The sequence below is a fragment of the Lissotriton helveticus genome, chromosome 11 (assembly GCF_964261635.1).
Source record: "Lissotriton helveticus chromosome 11, aLisHel1.1, whole genome shotgun sequence".
In the NCBI taxonomy this organism is placed as follows: Eukaryota; Metazoa; Chordata; class Amphibia; order Caudata; family Salamandridae; genus Lissotriton; species Lissotriton helveticus.
The window spans coordinates 210,011,363-210,025,424 of NC_136072.1; the positions used below are offsets into that span (position 1 = coordinate 210,011,363).

Sequence of the window (14,062 nt, forward strand, 5' to 3'; positions counted from 1 at the left end):
TTTTCTGGATTCCCCAGGGAGGGTTGAGTCCTGTGGTGGCAGCGATATAGACTTCATTGCAGTAAGTCCCATTCCCAGTTCCCAGAGTATGGTACCTGTTTCCCAAGAAGAGCAGTATAGGTTGAAATTCAGGGGCAGTAAGAAACTGTCTCACCAGTCTAGGGAGGATTTTGTGGATGAATGTGATGGAGCACTGTTTGATTGGGTAGGGGTTCACACGGAATCTGATTTTGACAAACTGTTCAGTCTGGTTCTCAGAGAGAACCTGCTCAGTTGTTGTTTGCCAGGGTTGCGCCAACACCTGTTGGAATGTGGATCTACTGACCCAGAGCTCCTGGCAAGGGAAGCAGATCGCTTGGAAAGGGCCAGAGGTTCTGAAGAGTCATTGGTGAGTGATTCCAAAAGTAGTAGTTCTGGTATCTTCCAGCCTAGCGTGGTGGAAGAGGTTCAGAATAGCCCAGCTAGGTCCCAGAGTAGTGAGAGGGGTGTAGGGGCTTACGACCTGTCTCAGTGGAGCGGGAGTGAGTGTGTGACCGAGAGTCCCCAGACGCCCGAAGCCCTGCCTCAGAGCCTGGATGGTTTCTTAAGGGAACACCAGGTTGGGGACCTAGGCTGTCCTGTTAGTCTATTTGAGGAGTATCTCCTAATGTATAGAGGACCTGGAGCATATGTAAACAGAACTCCTGTGGTTCTAGTGTCCGGCAGTATCACTTCAGTTGGGAGGGCACAGAAGTCCGAAGTGAGGAGTGAATGGGGGATGAGTTCCCCAGTGGAAGAACCAGTGGACCAGGGATTAGCCAGTTGGGCTACTTTCCCTTGGGGGGACCCGGGTGACACCACTTCTGTTCTGGGGGGTCTTCGCACACTGTCAGATGGACAGGGGGCGGGAGATCTGCGCCACACAGACAGTCACACAACATATGAGTCATGTGTTAGCCTCAGGGGGATGGTGTGTAAGTCCCCAGAAGTCCTGGAGTGCCAGGCAATTATTCCACCAAAGGTTTTAGACCAGAGGTTGGGAGGCCAGGTTCAGGATCCGCCTGACCTGGAGGGAAGGACATCTGTAACCAGTGTCCTGACCGGTTCATCTTCCAGGGGCACCACTCCAGTTGGGAGGGTGCAGAACTCTGGAAGGGGGTGCAGAGGGTGGGAGTCCCCACCTCTGACCCCCGTGCAACCCTAGGGGTTAAACCCTAGGTTGGGAAAGTGCTGTTCTAAGGGTACCTCTCAAAGGAGGAGAAGGCGAAACCCTAGAAGGAGAGGTAGGGGGAAGAGAGCCTCACCCGTGACTCCTGGTCCGCCTGAGGGTGTAGACCCTAGGCTGGAGAACCAGTGGCAGTCTAGCCCTGTCCTGAGGAGAGGAAGAGTGGAGAATGGCTACTATGTACCAGGGGTTACTACCCCCACTCTGTGAATAGGCAAGGACCAGTGGCACCTGGGTGGCCTAGGGACTGGTCCTGGCCGCGGACAGCTTGGGAGCACCAGTGGGGTAGCCCAGTTGTTCCAGACAGTGTTTTTAGAAGGAACCCCATGGGTTCACTGTGGCGTAGAACAGGAGGGTGTCCCTGCAGTTGTGGGCCTGCGTCCGTGTTCTATCGCCCAAAGCAGGGAAGCCCATCACAGTGGTGATTGGTCTGCCCTGCATTTTGGCTGGAAGGGGGTTGTGTTGGACTTGGCCTTTTTGGCAAGTTCACCCCTGAACTTTTTGCCTTTAAATATGACCTGATACTAGTAGTTGTGGCCCGCACTGCAGGGACACCCTCGGTTCTACGCCACGTGGTTCCATCTGAAAAAAAACTCAGGCCCAATTAGGCAATGGTGCTCCCTAGTTGTCCACGGCCAGGACCAGACCCTAGACCACCCAGATACCACTGGTCCTTGCCAATCCACAGAGTGGGGGGCAGTAACACCAGGCATACAATAGCCATTCTCCACTCCCCTTCTCAGTGTAGTCCCAACTACCACTGATCCTTCAACCTAGGGTCTTGCACCCTCAGGCTGACCAGAGTTCACGGTCACCCTACCTCTACTTCTGGGGTTGCGCACTCTGCCAGGAGAAGAACCCACCAGAACACAACTCTACCACCAGTTCAGGACCTCTCTCCATCAACTGGTCTACCACCTGGGATCCACATTCACTGGATTTACCGGGTCAGAGGCGAGGTACTACCTCCCTCTGCACCCACTTCCAGAGTTCTGCACCATCCCACTGTAGAACAGGGTCCTTTCACTTAAGATAGGCCCCACCTGCTCTCAGGGTAGTACTACCGCACTCAGCCAAGGACCCTAAAGATCCCGGCTAGGTCTGCACCACCCCTTCTGGGAAACACAGGGTCTCTTCACTTAAGATGAGCCCCACCTGTGTTCACAGGGATACCCCTAGAAGGCAAACCGGCCAGGACACTGATTACAGCCGCCCTGCCGTCCAGGACAGGCAAACACCTGAACCTGGCTCTCCAACCTAGGGACGCTACCCTTTGGTCAGATGCCCGGCGAACCAGGACTTCACGAGGGTAACACATAACTAATGTGTTGTGTGAGTCTGCCTGGCGCAGATCTCACGACCTCCTGTCCAACTGACAGTGCTTGCAGATCCACCAGGACAGAAGTGGCGTCACCTTGGCCATTCATTGGTGACTCAACCCTTCTGGATGGCCCCTGACCCACTGGTTCCCACTGGGGACTCTTTCCGTCTCTCACTCCTCCATCTGGACTTCGGCCCCCTCCCAACTGGAGTGGCACCGCCAGACACCAGAACTACTGGAGCCCTGCTTACAAAGGCTCCACGTTCTCTAGACACTGGGAGATCCTCCTCAAATGGCTTATCAGTACAGCCTAGGCTCCCAACCTGGTGTTCCCTAAAGAAACCATCCAGGCCCTGAGACAGGGTTTTGGGCACATGGAGACACGCAGTCCCACCCACTCCTTCTCCTCTGAGACAGGACGTGTGCCCCTACACCGGGACCTAGCTGGGCTACTCTGAACCTCTTCCACCACTCTGGACGCTGGAAGACACCTCAGTCACTCCTTTTGGAATCACTCCCCAATGCAAACTCCTTACTTCAGAGAACACGCACCCAATCATCCAGCAAGCTCCTTATTTCAGAGAACTCACACTCACTCGTACAGTGCAACACACCTTTCATCAACCCCCCCAGACTGGTGAGACAGTATCTACTGCCCCTGAATCTCAACCTGCACCCCTCTTACTGAACACTAGGTACCATACTCTGGGAACAGGACGGAGACTTCATGCACTGGACACACTTTAGCTGCCACCACTGGATCCCACCCTTACTGGTGAATCCAGAAAACTCATACTGCACTTAGGGGATGATCTACCCTCCCGAGCTAGTGACTCCATGCCAATTAAGTCCCCACTGTAGGCCAACCCAAGAACCAGCGTAATGGTTCAAGGGCAGTCTCTCCTCCAGATTCACTGGTTTCTGTCCTTGGCAGGACACCAAACTCATAGTGCACACGAAACACATTTCCAAAGAAATGACATTTAGAACCAACTTAGACACAATAATCCCTTTCCATGTGAATGCAGAGTTTTGTAATGAAGCAAGTTGTCGCTGTGGTACTGCGCAAACACAAGTCCTAATCCCACCGCTGATCACCAATGTTAGAAATAGGATCTCTGCCTGGCTTTGGCGCAAGCCTTAGCCAACCAGAGATCCCATTTCTAACAGTACATTTCCATTTGTTTTTAAATATGCTGCACTCTGCCCTGTGGACTGTGTAGGGCCTGTCCTAGGGGTGAGGTATATGTACTAAAATGGAAGGTTTACGCCTGACAAAAGATTTATTTTGCCAGGTTGAAATGGCAGTTTAAAACTGCACACACAGGTTGCAATGGCAGACCTTAGACATGTTTAAAAAGGCTATTTAAGTGGGTGGCACAATAAGTGCTGCCGCCCAACAAGTAGCATTTAATTTACGGGCGATGGGTACATGTAGTACCACTTTACTAGGGACTTGTTAAATGTTCCAATTTTGTGTAAGTCAATTTCACCATGTTTAAAGGAGAGAGCGCAGTCCATTTAGCACTAGTTAGCAGTGGTAAATTGTGCAGAGTCCTAAAAGCCAACAAAAGCAGGTTTAGAAAACAGGACGGTGAAAGCAAAAAGTTTGGGCTGACCCTGTAGAAAGGGCCAAGTTCAACAGACAGTATGTGACCACTTCTGACCTTTGTTAAACCCAAAGTTCAAGCAGATGCGCTTTGGGCTGTAATCAGCCTCTGCTGTTTTTCACACAGCAATGCATTGATTGTTCTGTTGTTAGACAAACATAACTTATTTCCCGAACAGACCTCTAGTGTTTAGTGAGAGTAGAGAGATTCATAACATTAACCTGAATAGGTTTTTGAACATCTTGATCAAATGTGGTTTGACAATAACACAGGAATGCAAAATAGGGGTGAAAGGAGTGGAGTGTCACGGACATTGGTTGGATGAAAGTGGAGTGTCCCAAAAAATAAAATTAGCAAAAGATATCAAAGAAGCCCATCCACACACTTTAGGGATCATTTGCAATCATTCTTGGGACTAGTAGAATATTACTCCTGTTCCATTCCCATGTTCACAGGTAAGTTAAAAATGCATGCAAAAATTGATGTTAAAGAATGCTAAATTTGTATGGTGTAAAGAGTGTGAAAATTAAATTGTTGCTTTAAAGAATTATATGGCTACTGTTCCTGCATTTAAGCCTTTCAACAGACACTACAAGAGCATCATTAGCATGGATGTTAGTAATGTGGGCCTTGGCCCACTGTTGGTGCAATACTCTAAAATAAAGGAGGCTATCATAGTGTACATGTAAAGACCTTTAGGACACTGAATTGTTATACTCCACCATAGAGAAGAAAGCTTTGGCAAGTTGGTGAAAAGTGATTAATTTCAGAAGGTTTCTATAGGGAACGAAATTCAAAATCCTCACAGATCATCATCGCATAGTGAATGTTCTCACTGTGAAAAGAGTTGACAGAACTTCTGCTAGAACCTCCTTTTGGGTAATGAGAATGAATGGCATAAACTTACAACATGGTGCACGTTTCGAGGAACAAGAACATTTTGTTGGATTGTTTGTCTTTGTTATCAGCAGGGGATGCCAGTGAATGCAGAGTAAAGACGCATTTCTTAAGTATGGGTGTAGCCATTAACCTGAGGGAACTCCACTGGCTCTCCATGGGTACTGATAAACAAGTGCACACACCTACAAACCACTTCACACATTAACCCTTACTACTTGAACAACAAATGTACTTTCACAAACCTTCTGACAAACTTCAATTCAGCCAGCCTCTCACTAGCATCCACCCCATCCTTACACAAAAGCGGAGTGGGGACATACCTTCTGATGCTAGGGCCCTACAGCCAGAACGACATCGCACAATTGTCTGACAAAATATGGAGGACAAAAATATTGTGTGGCCAAAATATATTGGCAAAAATATTGAGGACAAAATAATCAAGACGGTAAGTGCAAATAGTTAAGTGTAGATTTACAATTCGTAACACCATGGCAACGCACTTTTGAAGATATATATTGTCAAGGTACTTATATGTGGGGTCAGACATAGTAAAGTTCTGCTTACCACTAGAGACTTACTTTCATGATGTTCTTGTACTTGAAATTCTCCACACACAAATTCTCCATATTGGCCACACAATATTTTGTCTTCGATATTTTGATCAATCACCCCTCCCTCAGCACATCAGAGCCTCCTTCTCTCTTCTTAACTTTCACAAGAAGGTGAAGACCTGACTTTTCTAGTAAGTCCACAAGCCTACTTCACACACCTGCTACAGAGTGCCTGGATACCCGCACATGTGATTAATGCACTATAAAGTAACACATAACATAACATTACTAAGGAACTGTTTGTTGTATGGAATTTGATTTTAAAAGGTTAGGAGCTGAGCTTTGGGTTGTCCCAAAAGTATTGAGGGGTTGTGTTTTCATTTGGCTCACGAGGGACACATTCGGAATGAGTGCTACTAAACGTGGAGTCAGAGCTGTGTATTGGTGACCAAGGTTGAACTATGGCATTAAAAGAAGCATAAGAGGTTGTTTATCACGTGCTTGGAGGGATAAATCTTAGAAAGTTGTGAAATTTTCTCAGTAGAAACAGACCAAAAAGCTTTCCATGGTAAAAACATTGGATTGAATATAATGACTGTAAAAGTTATGAATAAGCTGGGTGTGGTGGTTCAGTGGATTAATACGGCCCCGTGGAGGACTGGGTTCGACCTCATGATTACAGGTTCAAATCCCGATGGGTCCACTCAGCCTTTCATCTATCTGAGGTCAATATAATAAATGTATGCCATTACAACGTGATCATTTACATCATGGTAAGTCACATCTCAGTTATTACAACGCAAGTCGTTAGAACGACTTGCGCTAGAGGTGCTGGACTTAGGAATAGTATGATTTACTATTCCTACTCCAGTGTGTGTCACAGTAGCGAAGGTGTAGGAATAGTAAATCATACTATTCCTTAGTTTAGAGCGCCATCCAGCGCAAATCGTTGTAACGACTTGCGTTGTAATGACCGCTATGTAAATGTTTTGTGGTGTAACTACCGCGTTGTAAAGGTCATTCACCCAAAATAATGAGTATTATTGAGTTGGGTAACAATAAAACATGTGTTATTCAGCGCCAAGATGCCTATGGGTGAATGTGCCCTTTACAAATACATGTGTTAGGTGCTTCTCCCAAGTATGCTTTTGTTGACTGTTGGTTATTATTGTAGCTGTCTAGAAGTCCTATTTACCAATGAAGTAACTGTGATTGATGTGATCATGTTTCTTGAAGAGTTGAGGGAGAGGAAAGGCATACCCAAGCTTACGGGCACTGATAATGGGTAACAGTCCATATCTCATGCCATGAAAGATTATTTTGGAGACAAATTGTGCGGATCACATAAACACTGCAGTTTATTATCCAATGAGTAACAGATTAGTTGAGAGGTAGAATACAACACTGAAGGAAGGATTGAAGTTGGCTCTCTTTCATGGCAACAACTGGAAGAGAGCTGTAGGTAAATTAGAATGGACATATCTTACTACCCATCACAGTGTTCAAGGTAAGATTCTGTGTAAAGTCATGAGAGATAAAAAATAAAGAGTGTTGTTATCCTAGAGTGTAGAAAGTTGCCAATCATGGGACAAGGAGGAGAGAGATGGTCAGCGTGCTGTTCGAAAAGTTTGTGTATAGATGATGGGGTGCGTGTGAGGAACAGGTAAAGGAGTAGCAAAGGTCTAACAAAATTCTCCAAGCCATTGCATGTTAGAAAGATACATTTGTGTACTGTTCTTTTACATGACTGTAATGTGTGGAACCCAAAACAAATAATGAGAGTTCTATCACATCTCACCAAGAATATGGAAGATCAGAGTGGGGTAAAGGTAAAAGAGTTGCCTTTAATTAACAGAACTAATATTAAGCTGGATGACATGTTTCATTCAGCCCTATAGTTGTCTTGTTTCATCATCGGCTTCCTGCTCCAACGTCAAGCTGGCGCTGCAATGCCTGACGGGTAACAACGAGTGTTACACTTTTATGGAGATCTTTTGTTCCTTGCCGTGATATGAGAGCGTGTGAGGGACCTAGAAAAGGGTGAAGTAGTGAGCAGGGTGTGTTAAAAAAGGTTGGTTAATCCACTAAGAGTCCTTTATTCGTGTGGTTAGCCACCCTATTAAAAGGTGAAATGAGGGGTACCGAGAACCAAAGTCAAGTTAGTATGGCCTCATTCAACCCTCATATGTGGTCATCTGGTTCCCTGACTGTCAATCTCATAAGTCATTGCAAAGAGAGAGACTCTGCTACTTAATTGTTATTTTTCACAGGAGAACTTTGTACAATTTCTTGGTTACATGTTCTTCGGACAGGTACACTGGACCCCAATAAATATTGTCCCTTTTTAGTCCCCTTCTGTTGTTTACATTGCCTTTAATTAACACATGTAATGCCCCAGAAAAGTTTGTGTTGAGCTTTCAAGTGGATAGAGGGATTTGTAAGGTACTGATGCCAATTCTATTTACGTTTAGCGGTTTTTAGTGAGACTCCATTTCTTTCTTTCTTTATTATTTTTTTCTTATTTACTTTATTGATTCACTGTTTGCTAACAATGTTCTTTTCTTAGACTATCGCATTTAGTATTTTCAAGTGGTCAGTTTGTTGATATTTAAGGAAGGGAGATGTGGTGCATCTTGTTTACTTGGTATGTTATTAAAACATTAAAGCATTCTCGTGAAGATTGTTTGGGTTGTAGTAACGGGGCAGTTGGCTTTCAGGCTCCCTCCGAGTACCTATGAACTCAATGAAGCTCCTCTACTTATTTGCTGCCTCTTTCTTTCAAAGGGACTTTTCACAGTGTCATCCAGAGAGGCATGTTTGGTGGTGAAGGTGATGATGGATATATTCTTTCACATAATGGTGAGCTGTATTGTGTTAAAATGTCCATATCTGTCTTGGATAGTTGGAACAGCTAAAAGTATTTGTAGTTAACATTGGGTGCATACTGTCTGTGATACAATAGTTTATATGCATATGTGATACGGTTGGTGTATTTTAAGGCACATGGATGGGCTGTTCATAGTATGTGATACAATTGGTGTATTTTAAGGCACATTGGGCTGTTCAATGCTATGTTGACTGAACCATTGGCTTTCACATAGCTTGGTACATTTCCCAGCACATTACCTGCTATCTTGAATGGCAATGAGAAGCAGGGACAACATCCAAGTTTGTAGAATTATTCCATTAAAATAAGAGAAATCTGAAAACCTGTTGGAATGGCAATTTAAGAGCTGTATTGGGAGCTTCCAAGGTCAGTATGCAATTTATGTATTACTTATTTCAACTTACAGATGTATTAGTGAGTGCCATTGACTTCATGCGTGATAGGGACCCAGTTTTAAAAAAGAAATTCAGATTTTAGCGCACAAACACTTGGGGGCCCATTAGGATGGTGGGCGGATTGCTTCCGCCAGGCTGGCGGTAGCCACCGCCGGCCTGGCGGGGGCAATCCACCCGCCATCCACACTGAAATGAACCCCCGCCACATTAGGATGGCTGGGGGGTCCGCGGCAGACGGGAAGACCGTCCGCCGCTTTTCAAAGTACGTACATGTGGTGGCGGTGTCTGCAAGACACCGCCAACCATATTACGATGCCTGCAGTCCTATGCCTTTCCACGGCGAAAGGCATACGATCTTTGCTTTGGGGGCCCGTTGCGGGCCCCCAGGGTGAAGGAGGTGCACATGGGGGGTACCTATGGTACCCCACTGCGTTTCAAAGTACAACATGGCAGGCACCGCGCGGTGCCTGTGATGTTGTGCTTTGAAATGCACAACATGCATTTTTAGCATTGCGGCGGGCGGTGCTGTAAGCACCGCCCGTCACAATGTTAAAAATGTGGGATGCACCCGGCACTGTGGCGGGTGCATCCTAATTCCACGCACGGGACCCCCGCCCTTATGGCGGACTGTCCCTTCCCACGACAGGATGGCAGGCAGACAAAGTAAGCCCGCCATCCTAATCGGCCCCTTGGTTCGGTTGCAGTATGGACACATTTTTTCAGAGTTACCTTTGTCAATTTCTCACTCAATCTCAGTCATAGTCTAACTTGTTCCACTTTTATGACCTTTGCCTGCCCTGCATTCTCCACTGTCCAAAGCATAGACATTTGTTGCGGAAAGACTTCCGGGACATGCAAAAATAAACAACTGATGATGCCTACTGATGTAGCACTGAAAAAAGGCTTGCTCCTGCTTCTCTTACAGAATTTATAAATAGCCAGTGGTCACTTGTCAGGGAATCTAAACTCAAAGCAGCAGATGGAATATTAACTGCCAAGAACTGAGATGCAAGCCTTTGCAATAATACACCATGCTTTGCTAGGACCTACTAGAGAGAACTTCTAAGCTTTGATACTGGACTACTCATTTTCCAGACAAAAAACAGGCATCCGACCTGTACTTGTTTTATGTGGTCCTTCATGTAACACATTGCCTTAGTCCACTTTTGGAGTCGACACAAGGCCTGATTTGGAGTTTGGCAAACAGGATTACTCTGTTAAATATGTGACCGATATCCCGCCTGCCATATTGCAATTCAATTATATTTTATGGAACTTCTAAACTGGTAAAAGAATATCCGTCACTCGTGTGACAGTGTACGCCATCTACCAAACTCTAAATCAGGCCCTAAATTCTGTATCACCATCAAGCATGGAAGACAATTCGCCAAAATGTCAGAAGGTGCGGATGCGACATCACAAATACTTTAACCTCAATGGCATCATAGGAAATTAAGTCATGTGACCTTTGACCCATTAATGTTTGGAGAACTAATATAATAACACATCAGTTACTAACACAAATGTCTGTTTTAGGTCCACGTTGTATTTCATTAGGGATGCTGGCATGATATGCCAAGGAAATGCATTTCTCTTCTTTTCAAGTAGGGTTATAGTGACACGAAAATTGTAACAACATTGTAAACCAAAAGAATGTCTACTAACAACGGTTGTGGTGTATTGCTGCCCCCAGTGTACATCAAAAAAGGAAAATATATTCATACATTACACGAAAAGGCTTTCAAAAAAGATAAAGTTAGTTGTTTTGTTCACTTCTATTGATCTACATGGCATATATACTGACTAGGAATTATGTTATTGGCTAACAGTATTTGTTATCGTTGTTAAAGCACTTTGATTTATTACAGCTTGAAATGCACTGTCACTCTTGCTAAGGATAAAGGGGAAGGCTTTGGTGAAACAAATTATTTTTCATGTATTCATTCATGTGTTGCTTACCAATGTGTGTTCCTATTTTACTTTGTCCTTTTTTTTTAAGAGTGTGATTTACCAGTCTGAATTTATTTTATAGACGTGGATGCTAGTCTGGGCAGCAGAAATTAAACAGAGATCATCAGGAGACTGTTTATCTACTGCTTATGCTACCTCTGAGACCAGTGGTCGGAGGGGCAGTGCCAGCGCATGGGGCAAGCCAGGGGTCTTAACAGCGACCCCTGGCGACCCCTAAATGACTTGTCCATACCATCAAGTGTAGATCTGTTGACATGTAAGGCAAAGCTTGATGAAGTCCTCCAAGTAATGAATGTTTCTCCTGCATCACTGAGTTAATTTGGTGAGTCCCACTAATTTCGGAGTCCTATGGTTGCCACAAATCTGTTCTTACCCTACTAGGAAAGAATGTTAGATGACCAAAAAGCAAATAAGTAGTTGGTTAAGGGAAGTTGTTCGCCAATTAATGGCCTGGCCCTAGCAGCAAAACATCCATCTCAGTAGTATTGAGAGCACTAAAGCTAAATTAATTCCTCATCAGAAGGTTTCATCTGGACTGAGGACCCAAGTTCTCTTGGGCCTATTTGACACATGGACAAATCTGCAATTCGTTTGTGTTGAAACTAAGGCTCTGGATTGTTAGGATTTTGTAATTTCTTGGGTTGTGAGTGTCTGTATGTACTCTGTGTGTGCGACATAGTGAATTGCCGAGTGACAGAGCTGAAGCTTTAAAAACCTGGTGCATGTTAGAGTAAAGGAAAGCTAGAGTTGGTGTCAAATGGATCCCTGCTGAGACCTATGCTGGGTTTGCTGCTCCTATGGGCCTTCAGCTGTATACAAGATTACACAGCAGCTAGTCATGGCTAATTCCTATGAAGACGTTTACAATATTTAGCTATTATAGAATTAGAATTCCATACTAGTTGAAGATAGATGTTAAAAAGGAGGTGTGTGCTTATCGGGTAGGGAAAGAATGGGGATTTGTTAGGGACGACACAGTTTGAGCAGACAATGTGAAGGATACAATCAAGACACACAGAGAGCAATGCTCCAAGCAGAACTTGATCCACCCAAGAGACACCTTGTCTACACTAGTCATTGAGGGCTGATGGTCTGACAAGGAGCACTATCCATACCGCCTACGTTTACTAGCCCAAATAGTCACTGGGACTAGAATTATTTCTACTTTAGGAAATACTGAATATTTATTCCCACAGTTGCATTCAGCAACACGTTCTAAATCAATTATATAAGTCTATTACTTTATTTTTTTTATTTCAGGCATGAAAGCGATTTGCACACTTCCTGGTGCTTGGACCACAGTAGAATTCATAATTTCAATTTAGCCTGCGCCATAAGTCGCAATGAACATAGTGGAACGTGTACAGCCAGGGCACAAATCCTAAAAGAAGAAGTGGGGGGGTGCTGACGTCACGACAGGAAGTGACGTCACGAATGGTGTCTTGCACCTTCAGACTCATTGCCTCCCCTCGCTCACCCCTTAATGCGATTGCATCAGAGAAGCCAGCGTGTGAGCAGCGTTCTGAATGGGCTCCGATCTCCCCACAGAGAGGTCAAAGAGTGAATGTGTGGCTCCATTTGCTCCAGTTATCGAGCTCCCAGTAAAATAAGTGGGGAGACGCCGTCCACCCGCGTGGTACCCCGACTCGAGCCCAGTGTACAGCATACATACAACCAGTTGTTACAAATGTAATAAAATAATACTTATACCTGCCTCCCCCAAATTAACCACCTGCCAAGAACCTACATTTGTTCACCATGCAGCTACAACAATAAGCCTTCAGACGACGGGCACGCGAGGAAGGCAAATGGACGTCCAGTGTTCCTGACTGTAAAAGGCAATTAACCCTAGCCTGAAGGCAAAACTGTTTCATCCCTGGATCAAAATACTCATAAATAACAAACTTTTTAGGTGACCATTCTTCCAGTGATTTGTTTAAAAAGCGGCAATGACAGAGGAACACAGAATGGGGTCTGGACTCCTCGTTTGGTAAGACTAGATCTACCCTTCAAACCATACGTCTTCAGTCCATGTATTTTGTCTCCTAAAGGACACTGCAGTCAGTGCTTAATTTGGTTCGGTTGGTAGAAGGTGGTGGGCATTGTCATTCATTTTCAGGGCCCAGGACTTATTTTCCATCATCAAACTTTCAGCCAGAGATTGAGATGGAAAGGCATAAAAGAGAGAAAGGAGGAAGAGAAAGATACGAAAACAGTAACTCAGGGAGTAAGAAGAGTTGAAAAAGAGCCTGAAAGAGAGAGCTAAAGGCAATTGGAGTGTAGGGTAGTGGAAGAAAGATGCATGAGCTGGAATTAAGGCTATTTCATTCACCTTGCTCTTTGGCTACCATGCAATTCAGCAATGCTGACCACCACGGGCTCCTAAGGCACTGTGACCCCTGCTCAATTAATTTTCAATTGAACTCTGTCTGAATTGCCCGTAAAACAATTTGCTAAAAATAAATACATATAAAATAAATTAACGATGTATCTATAATATGCGAGAGCCCTAGTGACCTTTAAATGATCATTCTTAAGTTCTACGCGTTTCGAAGAGCTACAACACAACAGGGACTCGTGCTCATAATCAGGAGCGTATTAAATGTACAACAACAGCACGTTAAAAAGCAAACGGCTGTTACGGTTAAATGCCCTGCATACGTTCTAGGCTTCCATTAATGAAGGCATTTACCTCGGTAGAGAGACAGCGAGTCCCGTGTCACGCGCGCCCACCAGGTGGCAAGGCCCGACACAAACATGACAAGAGGCATTACGAAGAACTAGAGAGACCCACCTCAACGTGTCACACGATAAAAGGATTATAGCTCGCCTTAGAAACGTCGAGGAGCCCTCCGCAGCATGTTGCGTGTTGAATTCAGCCCTTGATATCGACTGCCCGCGTGATCACGGGAGAACCGCGCCTCGCCCAACAGGTTCTGACATGATCTCGACATGAGGAGAGCACGCTTAACTACCGGCTTTACGCCACCGGGCTTCGTCTGTGTTATTAATGTGTTTACTCCGTTCTAACATCGCAAATCTTCCTTTCAGACAGAATAAGGGAATTGTAGAGTGTATGCAGGAAAGTAATATTTAGATGTTGCATTTCTTTCCTAGTTTTAACTGGACAAGTAGTCACATAAACAGTGGAGTAGCAAGGGTACTATTGTCCCTAAAGCAAACAAGTAAAATGCCCTCCTCGCCCAGTATTGCACAGTACAAG

The 14,062-nt window shown here is 45.0% G+C and overlaps 1 protein-coding gene across 1 annotated transcript in view; it reads right to left on the reverse strand.

Moving 5' to 3' along the window:
• Nucleotides 1-13,740, reverse strand: part of GPR87 (G protein-coupled receptor 87) — a 70,735-nt gene extending 56,995 nt beyond the window's left edge. The window contains exon 1 of the mRNA XM_078666115.1: nucleotides 13,634-13,740. The gene's annotated coding sequence lies outside the window, so the exon portion shown is untranslated. The remainder of the gene's footprint in view (nucleotides 1-13,633) is intronic.
• Nucleotides 13,741-14,062: the final 322 nt, after the last annotated feature.